The sequence below is a fragment of the Moschus berezovskii genome, chromosome 14, assembly GCF_049115385.1.
Source record: "Moschus berezovskii isolate FMDL1 chromosome 14, NW_MosBer_1.0, whole genome shotgun sequence".
In the NCBI taxonomy this organism is placed as follows: domain Eukaryota; kingdom Metazoa; phylum Chordata; class Mammalia; order Artiodactyla; family Moschidae; genus Moschus; species Moschus berezovskii.
Genome location: NC_142473.1, coordinates 51626298 through 51640755, shown reverse-complemented (window position 1 = coordinate 51640755; position 14458 = coordinate 51626298).

The following is a 14458-nucleotide window of genomic DNA, read 5'->3' as shown; positions in this document are numbered from 1 at the left end:
ATTTCCATACACATTGTGAAATTATTTGTTCTAGTTCTGTGAAAAATACCATTACTAACTTGATAGGGATTGCATTGAATCTATAGATTGCTTTGAGTAGTATACTCATTTTCACTATACTGATTCTTCCAATCCATGAACACGGTGTATTTCTCCATCAATTTGTGTCATCTTTGCTTTCTTTCACCAGTGTTTTATAGTTTTCTATATGTAGGTCTTTTGTTTCTTTAGGTAGATTTATTCCCAAGTATTTCATTATTTTCATCACAATGGTGAATAGAATTGTTTCCTTAATTTCCCTTTCTGTTTTCTCATTGTTTGTGTATAGGAATGCAAGGGATTTCTATGTGTTGATTTTATATCCTGCAACTTTACTATATTCGTTGATTAGCTCTAGTAGTTTTCTGGTAGAGTCTTTAGGGTTTTCTGTGTAGAGGATCATGTCATCTGCAAACAATGAGAGTTTTACTTCTTCTTTTCTGGTTTGGATTCTTTTTATTTCTTTTTCTTATCTGATTGCTGTGGCTAAAAATTCCAAAACTATGATGAATAGTAGTGGTGAGAGTGGGCACCCTTGTCTTTTTCCTGACTTGAGGGGAAATGCTTTCAATTTTTCACCATTGAGGATAATGCTTGCTGTGCGTTTATCACATATGACTTTTATTATGTTGAGGTATGTTCCTTCTATGTTTGCTTTCTGTGGATTTTTATCATAAATAAATGTTGAATTTTGTCAAAGGTTTTCTCTGCATCTATTGAGATAAACATATGGTTTTTTATCTTTCAATTTGTTAATGTGGTGTATCACATTGATTTATTTGCGAATATTGAAGAATCTTTGCATCCCTGGGATAAAGCCCACTCGGTCATGATGTATCATCTTTTAAATATGTTGTTGGATTCTGTTTGCTAGAATTTTGTTAAGGATTTTTGCATCTATGTTCATCAGTGATATTGGCCTGTAGTTTTCTTTTTTTGTGGCATCTTTGTTTGGTTTTGGTATTAGAGTGATGGTGGCCTCATAGAATGAATTAGGCAGTTTACCTTCCTTTGCAATTTTCTGGAAGAGATTGAGCAGGATATGTGTTAGCTCTTCTATAAATTTTTGGTAGAATCACCTGTGAAGTCATATGGTCTTGGGCTTTTGTTTGTTGGAAGATTTTTTATTAAGTTTTGATTTCCATGCTTGTGATGGGTCTGTTAAGATTTTCTATTTCTTTCTGGTTCAGTTTTGGAAGTTTATACTTTTCTAAGAATTCGTCCATTTCTTCCAAGTTGTCCATTTTATTGTCATATAGTTACTGATAGTAGTCTCTTATGATCTTTTGTATTACCATGTTGTCTGTTATGATTTCTCCATTTTCATTTCTAATTTTGTAGATTTGATTCTTCTCCCTTTTTTTTCTTGACGAGTCTTTCTAATGGTTTGTCTATTTTATTCATCTTCTCAAGGAACCAGGTTTTAGTTTTGTTGATTTTTTCTATAGTCTACTTTGTTTAGTTTTCATTTATTTCTGCCCTAATTTTTATGATTTCTTTCCTTCTAGTAACCCTGGGGTTCTTAATTTATGATTTTTATAGTTCCTTTAAGTGTAAAGTTAGGCCACTTATTTGATTTTTCTCTTGTTTATTGAGGTAGGCTTTTACTGCTATGACCTCTCCCCTTATCACTGCTTTTACTGAATTCCATAGGTTTGGGGTTGTCATGTTTTCATTTTTATTTGTTTCTATGCATATTTTGATTTCTTCTTTGATTCCTTCCATGATTTGTTGGTTATTCAGAAACGTATTGTTTAGCCTCCATATGTTTGTGTTTTTAAAAGCTTTTTTCCTGTAATTGACATCTAATCTTACTGCTTTGTGCTCAGAAAAGATGCTTTAAATGATTTCAACTTTTTTGAACTTACCAAGGCTAGATTTATGACCCAGGATGTGATCTATCCTGGAGAATGTTTCGTGTGCACTTGAGAAAAAGGTGAAATCATTGTTTGGGGGTGAAATGTCCTATGGATATAAATTAGGTCTAACTGGTCCATTGCATCATTTAAAGTTTATGTTTCCTTGCTGATTTTCTGTTTAGTTGATCTATCCATAGGTGTGAGTGGGGTATTAAAGTCTCCCACTATTATTGTGTTCCTGTTAATTTCCCCTTTCATACTTGTTAACATTTACCTTACATGTTGTGGTGCTCCTATGTTAGGTGCATATATATTTATAATTGTTATATCTTCTTCTTGGATTGATCCTTTGATCATTATGTAGTGTCCTTCTTTGTCTCTTTTCATGCCCTTTATTTCAAAGTCTATCTTATCTGATATGAGTATTGCTAATTCTGCTTTCTTTTGGTTTCTATTTGCATGGAATATCTTTTTCCAGCCCTTCACTTTCAGTCTGTATGTGTCCCTTGGCTTGAGGTGGGTCTCTTATAGACAGCATATATATGGGTCATGTTTTATTCAGCATTTAGCCAGTATTTGTCTTTTGGTTGGGGCATTCAACCCATTTACATTTAAGGTAATTTTTGATAAGTATGATCCCATTGCCATTTAATTTGTTGATTTAGGTTCCACTTTATAAACCTTTTCTGTGTTTCATGTCTAGAAAAGATCCTTTAGCATTTGTTGAAGAGCTGGTTTGGTGGTGCTAAATTCTCTCAGCTTCTGCTTGTCTGTAAAACTTTTGATTTCTCCTTCATATTTGAATGAGATCCTTGCTGAGTATAGTAATTTGGGTTGTAGGTTCTTCTCTTTCATCACTTTAAGTATGCCCTGCCATTCCCTTCTGGCCTGAAGAGTTTCTATTGAAAGATCAGCTGTTATCCTTATGGGGATACCCTTGTGGGTTATTTGTTGCTTTTCCCTTGCTGCTTTTAATGTTTGCTCTTTGTGTTTGATCTTCATTAACTTGATTAATATGTGTCTTGGGATGTTTTGCCTTGGGTTTATCCTGCTTGGGACTCTCAGGGTTTCTTGGATTTGGGTGGCTATTTCCTTCCCCATTTTAGGGAAGTTTTCAACTATTATCTCCTCAAGTATTTTCTCATGCCTTTCCTTTTTGTCTTCTACTTTTGGGACTCCTATGAATCCAATGTTGGGACGTTTAATATTGTCCCAGAGGTCTTAGAGGTTGTCCACGCTTCTTTTAATTATTTTTTTCCTCTTTGCTTCATTTATTTGCATCATTTTTTCACCTTGCTTATCCTATCTTCTGCCTCCGTTATTCTACTGTTGGTTCCCTCCAGACTGCTTTTGAATTCAGTTACTAAATTATTCATTATTGATTGACTCTTTTTTATTTCTTCTATCCTTGTTAAACATTTCTTGCATCTTATCAGTCCTTGTCACTAGTCTATTTATCTGTAACTCCATTTTGTTTTCAAGATTTTGGATCATCTTTGCTATCATTATCCTGAATTTTTTTCAGATTAGACTCCTTATCTGCTTCTCTTTTGTTTGGTTTGGTGGGCATTTATCATGCTCCTTTACCTGCTGAATATTTATCTGCCTTTTCATTTTGTTTAGATTGCTGTGTTTGGGATTGCCTTTCTATAGACTGGAAGTTTGTGGTTCCTCTTTATTGTGGAGCTTGCTCCCTGCGAGTAGGGTTGGACTAATGGCTTGTTAAGATTTCCTGGTTAGGGGAGCTTTCGTCTGTGTTCTGCTGAGTGGAGCTTGATCTCTTCATTCTGGAGTGCAATGAAGTGTCTGGTAGTGAGTTTTGAGGTGTCTATGGGTTTGGCATGGCTATGGGAAGCCTGTATTTTAATGCTCAGGGCTGTGTTCCTGCATTTCTGAAGAATTAGTGTGGTGTGTCTTGCTCTGGAACGTGTTGGCTCTTGAGTAAAGATGGTTTCATTTTTGATATGGAGGTTTTTGGATGAGCTCTTGTCTATTAATTTTCCCTGGAATCATGAGTTCTCTGCTGCTCTCAAGGTTTGGATTTAAGCATCCTGCCTCTGGCTTTCAGTCTTATTCTTACAATAGCCTCAAGACTTCTCCATCCATACCGCATAGATGATAAAACATCTAGGTTAATGGTGAAAAGATTCTCCACAGTGTGGGACACCCAGAGAGGTTCACAGAGTTACATGGAGGAGAGAAGAGGGAGGAGGGAGATAGAGGTGACCAGGAGGAGAAGAGGGGGAGTCAAAAGGGGAGAGAGCAGGCTAGCCAGTATTCAATTCCCATGTGCTCTCCACAGTCCGGAACACTCAAGAAGGTTCAGGGAGTTACACAGAGAAAAACAGAGGGAGGAAGGAGATAGAGGTGACCAGAAGGAGATGAGGGGGGTCAAAAGGGAAAAGACAAATCTAGCCAGTACTCAGTTCCCTATGTGTCCTCCACAGCCCAGAACACCCAGAGAGATTCACAGAGTTAAGTAGAGAAGAGAAGGAGGACGGTGGAGGTACAGGTGACCTGGGGGAGAAAAGGGAGAGTCAAAAGTGGAGACAGCAATCAAGCCAGTACTCACACCAAGTGAAAATGGATAGTGAAGATTAGATTCTTAAAAGTATAAAATTGATAATGAATACCAAAAGCAAAGATTAAAAATCTAGAGTAGAGATTATTAATATTAATAATATGAAACAAAACCAATCACAAGAATTATAAATATATATATATATAATTTGCTTTAAAAATAGGGTCTTTTTTTGCAAGGTAATCATAGTTTATAAAAATGAAAACTAAAGGAGTAACAAAGAACTTAAAAATAAAAAAATTAAAAAATGATAATAGTAAAAATATATCTAAGAATTTCTGTGGAGCTGTTGAGGGCAGTGTGGGGTCAGTTCAGTTCAGATAGTTCCTTGTTCCAGCTTATACTTCTTCTCAAGGTCTATAGGCCCATTACAATGCTTAGTCAATGTTAACTACAGGGTTTTAATCTGCTGCACCTGTCACTTTCAGAGTGGTTCCCTCTTCTTTGTTTATTTTGGCTTCCTCTATTTACAAGTCTCTTCAGTGTCTAATTTCTGTCCTTAAACAATGGGGTGAAGGTGTTCAGTTATTTAGCCTCACTTATTCAGCTGTGTTGTGGGGAGGGTGGGACAATGCAAACAAATATCACTGCCACGTGTGGGGAGTGCTCACAATGTATGGACCATACTGGGTTTTCCCCAGCTCACAGCAGTGTGTGCTTTCCTGGTCTATACTGCTCGGGCTCCAGGTTGCTCTGCAGGGGAACTGTCCAAGTGCATTTTGTGCACTTCCCAGGTATAAACTGCTCAGGTTCTCTGGTACTACACAAGGGTACAGATTCGGTTGGGCATGTGTTTTGTGCCCTTCCCAGGTCTGAGCAGCTCAGGTGACCAGGTGCTTGGCAAGCACATTGTTCCAGGTGGGCCATGAGACTTAACCGCACCTCCCCAGTCCCAGCCGCTTTGTTTCCAGGGTGTGCCACAAGAGTGCTGACTCAGATGTGCCATGTGTCTCCCCTGGGGAGGTGATCTTTGTCTGTAACCCTCCTAGCAGATGTCAACCATCCAGGATCCCAGGAAGACTTGGTTAGCAACTGGGAGCCTGCTCACAGTTTGGTGGAGGATGCTGGTATCTGGGGCCTAGATTGCCCCTTGCCTTCCAGCTCTGGCTGTTGCATGCCTGCCTCTCTGCCTCCAGTGGAGGGAGGGGCCAGTCCGCAGCTGGCTAGCTCTCCTTTGGTATTCGCTCAATCCTTTATTCTGTGAGCGTGCTAGGCTGCACCTTAGGTTATAGATTTTCCTGGGAAAGTTCTCTCTCTCCCTTTTTTATTTTCTCTCTCTGGCTATCCCACAGTTTGTGTTGCTATCTCATGCTAGCTCCCTCAGATTGAAGGTGGGAGGAGGGGATGACAGAGGATGAGATGGTTAGATGGCATCACTGACTCAATGAACATGAGTTTGAATAAACTCCTGGAGTTGGTGATGGACAGGGAGTACTGGCCTGCTGCAGTCCATGGGGTCTCAAAGAGTCAGACACGACTGAATGACTGAACTGAACTGATGCCCTCTGAGATTCCAAAACTCCCCACAGACCTGCTGGTGAAAGGGTTTCCTGCTCTTTGGAAACTTCTCCTTCAGTACTCCCTCCCTGCGATGGGTCTCCGTCCCTAACTCTTTTGTCTCTCTTTTTGTGTTTTATATTTTGTCCTACCTCCTTTCTAGGAGACTGTGCTGCCTTTCTAGCTGCCTGGTGTCCTCCGCCAGCATTTAGAAGTTGTTTTGTGGAGCTTATTCAGCATTCAAATGTTCTTCTGATGAATTTGGGGGGTAAAAATTGGTCCCTTGGTCCTATTCCTGTGCCATCTTAGGGCTGCCCCCATTCTGTGCTTAAATTTTTGAAGAAAGGCCAAACTCATTTTTATACTGACTGCACTATTTCACATTACCTCTAGCAGAGTTTGAGGGTTCCATTTTATCCAAATTTTTGCTAACAATATCCCCCTTTTTTTTTATTGAAGCCATTCTAGTGTGTGTAGTGGTATCTCATAGTGATTTCTAATTGCATTTCCAAAATAGCTAATGATGGAGATCATATTTTTATGTGTTCATTGATTATTTGTGTATTTTATTTATAAAAATAACCTTTTAAATCCTTTGTCCATCTTTAAAACTAGGCCATTTGCCTTTTTGTTGTTGAGTTGTAAGAGTCAATACGTGTTGTGAATGCTAGATCCTTTTCAGATCTGTAATTTGCATGTATTTTCTTCTATTCTGTGAATTGTCTTTTTCTTGCTAGTATTCTTTGATATAAAAAAGCTGTTTGTTTTTTAATTTTGATAAAGTTCAATTTTTTTTTCTTTTGGTCCTCAAGGAATATTTTCATATCTAATAAGCTACTACCAAATCTAAGGTCATGAAATTTTACCTCTCTTTTTTTGTGTAAGTGGTTTATTGTTTTGGCTTATATTTAAGTATTTGATCTAGTGTAAATTTTTGTATGTGGTGTGAAGTCAAGGTCCAAATTCATTCTTTTGCATGTGGGGATCCTGACACCCCAGAATTATCTGTTGGAGACAATACTTGCCTCATAAAACAGTCTTGAGGCTAGAGTCTCACAAATATACTTTAGATGTATGAGTTTATTTCTATACTTTTAATTCTACCATAAATGCCTATCCTCATGCCAGTATTGCACCTTTTTTCTTATCATGGCTTTGTACTAAGTTTTAGAATTAGGAAGTGTGAGTCATCCAACTTTATTCTGTTTTCAGATTGTTTTGGAAATTTACATTTTCTTGAAATTGTAGGAATTGCATTGGATCTATAGATATTTTGGATAATATTGCCATTTTTACAATATTAAGCCTTATAATTCATAAACATGGGAAGTCTTTCCATTGAGATAGGTCTTTTTAATTCTTTCCATAATTTTTTGGTCATCAGTGCACAAATTTTATATTTCCTTAGTAAATTTTATCTTCAGGTATTTTATTATCTTAATGCTATTAAAATACTGATTTGTGATATTCCATTTTGGATTGTCCATTGCTGGTGTATAGAAGTGCAATTGATTTTTATGTCTTGATCTTGTATCCTGAAATTTTACTGAATTGTGTATTAACTCATAGTATTTTTGTGGATTCTTTAAAGTTTACCATATATAAGATGCTATCTCCATAGACATGGTTTTATTTTCCCAATTTGTACCTTTGTGTTGTCATTGTTGTTGTTGTTACCTAACTGCCCTGACTAGAGTAGACATTCTGTGAATCTCTATCTTGTAATCAGAGACATTACCCCATTTACATATATTGTGATTACTCTCTGGAAGGACTGACTTCTGTCATTTTGCTGTTTGCTTGGTTAGCGTGTTTCTTATCTTTTTAAATGAGCAAATAACTTGTGTAGATATGCTACAAAGAATAATAATGCAAATAGCCAATAAATACATAAAATGACAAATATTGTTAATCATTTGCCGAATGTCAACAAAAACCAAAATAAGATAACAATACACCCACTAGAATGGATACAATAATTTAAAAAATATAAGATGGCAAGAGTTAGCAAGGATGTAGATACACTGAAACACTCGTACATTGCTGGTGAAAATGTAGAATGCTGCAGCCACTGTGGAAAATAACCTGGCGGTCATGGCGGTTTTTCAGAAGTTGCATATAAAATTACTGAGTCGTGTAGCCACTCAGTGCTTAAGTATTGAATCAAAATAATTGAAAGCAGGTGTTATAACAAATATTATTTTTGTACATATTTAATCATTTATACGATAATTTATAGGATCATTTGTAGCATTATTTGCCAAAAAGTACAAAGAAATAACATGTCCATCAGCTGCTGAATGGATAAAGAAAATGAAGCATATCCATAGGATGGATCATTATTCAGCAAGGAAAAGAAAATAAATACACATTCTGCAGCATAAATGTATTTTGAAATAATTATGCTAGGGAAAAAAATCCAGACACAAAGGATATGTATTATATCATTTCATTTCTATGAAATGTCTGTAATAGGTGAATCCGTAGAAATATAAAGAAAACAGCTGTTGCTGAGACCTGAGGAATGGGGCAATCACACGTGACTGTTTAATATTTAGTAGGATTTCTTTTTGAGGTAGTGAAAATATTCTGAAATTATGTAGCAATTATGCTTGAATTACATTGTGAATGTACTTTAAGCCACTCAATTGTACAACTTAAATGGTTAAAATTATTAATTTTATGTTGTGTGAATTTAATTTTGAAAAGAAGTTCAAAAATTGAGTGCTAAAATATTCTTTAAATATATATTTATTCTTTTATTTTCTGTGAAAAAATAACTTCACAGAAGAGGAAAATTGTGAAAAACTTGTTAAATACATACTATGAACTTTTATTCAACCATAGTAATGCTAAATAATCCTTGCTGGAATCGGCTAATTATATGTCATTTGAAAATAGCCAAATTTATGTTTTAATATGGTATGATTAAAGTTTTTGTCAAAACACAATGTATAGGCACATATAAATGAAATGCATCATTACATTGATGCTATAAAATTTAAGAATGTTATTTATTCTCTTACAAGGATTGTATTCTAATATATCCATGATGTCTTGCCAGATATTGTAAATATAAATATAAATACGATATGTCCAACTATTAAGGGTTTGGATAAACTGTGGTTGATTCAAAAATACAAAGGGTTTTTATATTACCGTGGCATTAAAACTAAAATACACACACACACACACACATATATAGGCTGCATCAATAAGTTTATTCCCTCCCTTCAAAGCCTATCACAGTTCCAACGATATCATGCTAAAAAGATTCAAGAAGTGGCTTTCTATCCTCTATGAAAATGAGTTGTTCTAAAGAAGCACAGATAGGAGTTAGATTTGTTTGTGGAAGGGCACAAGACAGAATAGAGGATTGATTGGAACATAACAAAGTTAAAACTATTAATCTGACATAAATTGGAAAGAGCAAACAGATCAGAATGAAACACTGATCTAGCATATTCCTAATCAGACTTTGGACTTCCCTGGTGGCTCAGTGGTACAGAATCTGCCTGCCAATGTAGAAGATGCTGGTCCAATCCTTGGGTTGGAAAGATCCCCTGGAGAAGGAAATGTCAACCCACTTCAGTAATCTTTTTAAAATTTATTTTTGATCGGAGAATAATTGCTTTACAATATTTTGTTGGTTTCTGCCATACATCCACATGAGTCAGCCTTAGATATACATATGTCCCCTGCTTCTTGAACCTCCCTCCCACCTCCCACCTAATCCTACCTCTCTAGGTTGTCACAGAGCATCAGGTTTGAGCTCCCTATGTCACAGATCAAATTCCCACTGGCTAACTATTTTTCATATGGTAACGTATGTTTTTCAATATCACTCTCCCAATTCATCCCACACTCTTCTTCCACAACTGTGTCCACAAGTCTGTTCGCTATGCATTTCCACTGCTGCCCTTCATATATGTCATCATTACCATCTTTCCAGATTCATGTATATGCATTAATATATGATATTTGTTTTGCTTTTTCTGACTTACTTCACTCTGTATAATAGGTTCTAGGTTTATCCACTTCATTAGAACTGACTCAAATGTGTTCTTTTTATGGTTGAGTAATATTCCATTTGTATCTGTGTGTCACAACTACTTTATCCATTCATCTGTCAATGGACATCTAAGTTGCTTCCAAATCCTAGATATTGTAAATAGTGCTGCAACGAACACTGGGGTACCTGTGTTTATTGCAATTATCATTTCTTCAGGGTATATGCCCAGTAGTGGGATTGTTGGATCTTAAGGTGTTTTAAGGTCTTAAGTTTTATTCCTAGTTTTTTAAAAGGAATTGCCATACCATTCTCCACAGTGGCTGTATCAATTTACTTTCCCACCAACAGTGCAAGAGAGTTCCCTTTTCTCCACACCCTCTCCAGCATTTATTATTTGTAGATTTTTTGATGATGGCCATTCTGACTATTGTGAGGTGATACCTTATTGTAGTTTTGGAGTGGGGACAACAGAGAATGAGATGGCTGGATGGCATCACCGACTCGATGGACATGAGTTTGAGTGAACTCCGGGAGTTGGTGATGGACAGGGAGGCCTGGCGTGCTGTGATTCATGGGGTCGCAAAGAGTCAGACACGACTGAGTGACTGAACTGAACTGAACTGAACTGAATAATGAGTTATATTTAACATCTTTTCATATGTTTATAGCCATCTATATGTCTCCTTTGGAGAAATGTCTTTTTAGGTCTTCTGCTTATTTTTGATTGGGCTATTTGCTTTCCTGATGTTGAACTGTATGGAATGCTTATATATTCTGGAGATTAATCATTTGTCAGTTTTTTCTTTTGCAATTATTTTCTCACATTCTGAGGTTTGTCTTTTAATCTGGTTTATTGTTTCCTTTGCTGTTCAGAAGCTTTTAAGTTCAATTAAATCCCTTTTGTATATTTTCATTTTTATTTCCATCATTCTAGGATGTGGGTCATAGAGGATCTTGCTGTGATTATGTTAAAGAGTGTACTGCCTATGTTTTCTTGCAAGATCTTTATAGTTTCTGGCCTTATGTTTAAATCTTTAATCCATTTTGAGTTTATTTTTGTGTATGGTGTTAGAAAGTGTTCTATTTTCATTCTATTACATGTAGCTATCCAGTTTTCCCAGCACTAATAATTGAAGAGGTTGTCTTTTCTCCATTTTATATACTTGCCACCTTTGTCAAAGATAAGATGCCCATAGGTGCATCTGCTCCAATATTTTTGGCTGGGAAATCCTGTGGACAAAGGAGCCTGGTGGTGTATAGTCCATGGGATCTCTAACTGTCAGATACAACTTAGCAACTAAACAACAGCAACAAACAAATCAAGCTTCAAGTTAAAGACCATTCATCTTTACTTTTTGAAAAATATCCTGATCTCCTCCAAAATTTTACTTTGTTGCCATTTCCTACTTCTTTATTACTCTGAGTTTATATATAAATATACACAATATAAGTCTTATACACAATATAAGTCTTTGAAAAGCACTCTTATGAAATAGTTTGCCATATATTACTTTGCTATTTTCAAAACAAGTCACTTTTTACAAAATGTAAACTGTCATCCTTTGATGCGAATGTGTGCATGCCAAGTTGCTTCAGTTGTGTCCAATTCTTAAAGATCCTGTGGACTGTAGCCTACCAGGCTCCTCTGTCCATGTATTTGATGTGAATACATAAAGGTAAAATGGGATGTAGCTAGAAAATACAATAAGGAACATTTGAAATCTTAGATTTATTCACTAGCTTAAACAATGTTAAATGTTAACATAATCTTATGAAGACTAGCAGTTTACTGTGGGAAGAATATTTAACAAAAGAGTGTAAATATGATGCCAAATATGAGGCATCATAAAAATGAGAAGGCTTAATCCAGCATTCACATATACGGTATGATTTCCACTGTCCTTCTACTATTCACTGTCAAGAATGCTGACAACCAGTCACATATTCCTACGGGAATAAATTGGTGGATTATATTCAAGATAAACTGAAAGTCCCTGAGAGAAGATCACTTCCATCTAAGGATTTCTACAATGAAGAAAAGAGCACTCCAAGTAACTACTACCAGTAGATGAATCTCAGTAATTACATGGTTTCAAATCTGCTTTCTAAAGGTTTTTGATTAGTGTCAGGTTACAGTAAACTATTGCAAGACATTTAAGAAAGAGTTCCAAAATTAAAAAGCAAAGCATGCTACTAAATAAATGTTTGAAACTTAGAAGTTATAACAATATATGATGCAACATACATATGTATATAAATAAATAACTTTTATTTATCTTTCATGGTTATGTTAAATGAAATATTATTACACGGTTTAAGATTAAGTCCACCAAGTCCATTTTAATATATTTTCCTGTAGATAGTATAATTTTGAACCACCTAGTATATTATGTATTTAATATTTTTAAAATTCAAAGAAAAGATAACAGCTAGAAAAAGATCATAAAACATTCTTTGTTCAGTTTTTAAATTAAAATATTAATAAAAGATGAAATCAAGTATGCCTTAGATATGGTGTCAGTGATTTTAGCAGGTTGTCTGTCAAAACATTTATCTCAGCTTCATTGGTTTATATTTTGATGTCTGCTTTATTGAGTATAGTGTGACTATCTGGACTCCTCCAAGAAGAAAAACTCTGTCCAAATAAGGGAAAGTTGCTTAAAACCAGAATTAACTGTATTCAAAAATAGAAATTTCCCAACCATATTTGTATCTTTCATAGTTGCTCCTGCTTCTGCTGCTAAGTCATTTAGCATTAAATAGCTTATCAGTATTTGCAGAAGTGAGCTTTCTCACACAAAAAAATTATATACTAACCTACCTCATATATTTTAACAAAAATTGAATGATATTCATGAGTATTTCAGAAATGTTCATGTATTTGACAAAAAAAGGTGTTTTTTTTTAATATATAGGTGTGTGCTACTTAAAATGTTACTCCAGGCCTTTGAGTGTTTACTAATGTGTTTTATATCTTTATAAATAGACAACGTACTCGAACAGAGATTTCTCTAAAGAAGATGTGGGATGGCCAAAAAATACATGAAAAGATTTCAACATAACTAAATTCAAATCAAAACCACAAAGATAATAATGTATAACCTAAAAAGCTCTTTTCATATATAGTGCTGCTGCTGCTGCTGCTAAGTCACTTCAGTCGTGTCCGACTCTGTGTGACCCCATAGACGGAAGCTCACCAGGCTCCCCTGTCCCTGGGATTCTCCAGGCAGGAACACTGGAGTGGGTTGCCATTTCCTTCTCCAATGTGTGAAAGTGAAAAGTGAAAGTGAAGTCGCTCAGTCGTGTCCGACCCTGAGCGACCCCACGGACTGCAGCCTACCAGGCTCCTCCATCCATGGGATTTTCTAGGCAATAGTACTGGAGTGGCTTGCCATTGCCTTCTCCTCATATATAGTGCAGATAGTGGTAATTTTGTGGAAACATTAGAGTTATCGTACATTGCTGCAGGGTATGTAAAAAATCACACAGGAGCTGTAGAAAACAGTTTAGCAATTACTTGTTTTGAACACAGTTACTATATGACTCAGAAAATCAACCTTTAAGCTTTTAACCAGACAATTGGACACAAATGTAAAAACAACTTATACACAAATGTTCATCCTATCAGTGTAAAATTTAAAAAGTAGAAAGAAACCAAATATTACTGAATGTCAGTCGAATGGATAAACAGAACTAAACATATCTGTATCAGGCATTTTTATTCATTCTTAAAATGATGAAATGCTGGTACATGCTCTTACATATATGAAATTTGAAAACACTATGCTAAATTTAAAAAGAAAGACAAAAATGGCTACATACTGTCTGATTTCAGTTACATGAAATCCCCAAAATAGATTATCATTAAACCAAAAGGCAAATTTGTTTTGGCAAGAACCAAATGGAAGGCCAAGAAGAAGTGACTGATAAATAGCTACAGATAGTTCCTTTGTAACAATGGAAATGTTCTGAAATTACATAGTACTGATGTTTGCATAGCATTTTGAATGTACTAAAAGGCAATCAATTGCATATTTTAAAGTGATTTAAGTAGTTATTTTATAGAGTGAATTTCACTTCAATCAAAAATGATTTATCATTTTTATATTTTAGTACAAAAACATTACTCCATCTCTGTCTCTCTCTATATATATATGTGTGCTGTTGCTGCTAAGTCCCTTCAGTCATGTCCGACTCTGTGCAAACCCATAGACGGCAGCCCACCAGGCTGCCCCGTCCCTGGGATTCTCTAGGCAAGTGTACTGGAGTAGGGTGCCATTGTCTTCTCCAATGCATGAAAGTGAAAAGTAAAAGTGAAGTTGCTCAGTCGTGTCCGACTCTTAGCAACCCCATGGACTGCAGCCTACCAGGCTCCTCTGTCCATGGAATTTTCCAGACAAGAGTATTGTATGTCTATATATATATAATTAAAATCATTTTAATTATTTATCACATAGCAGCAATTTAAAA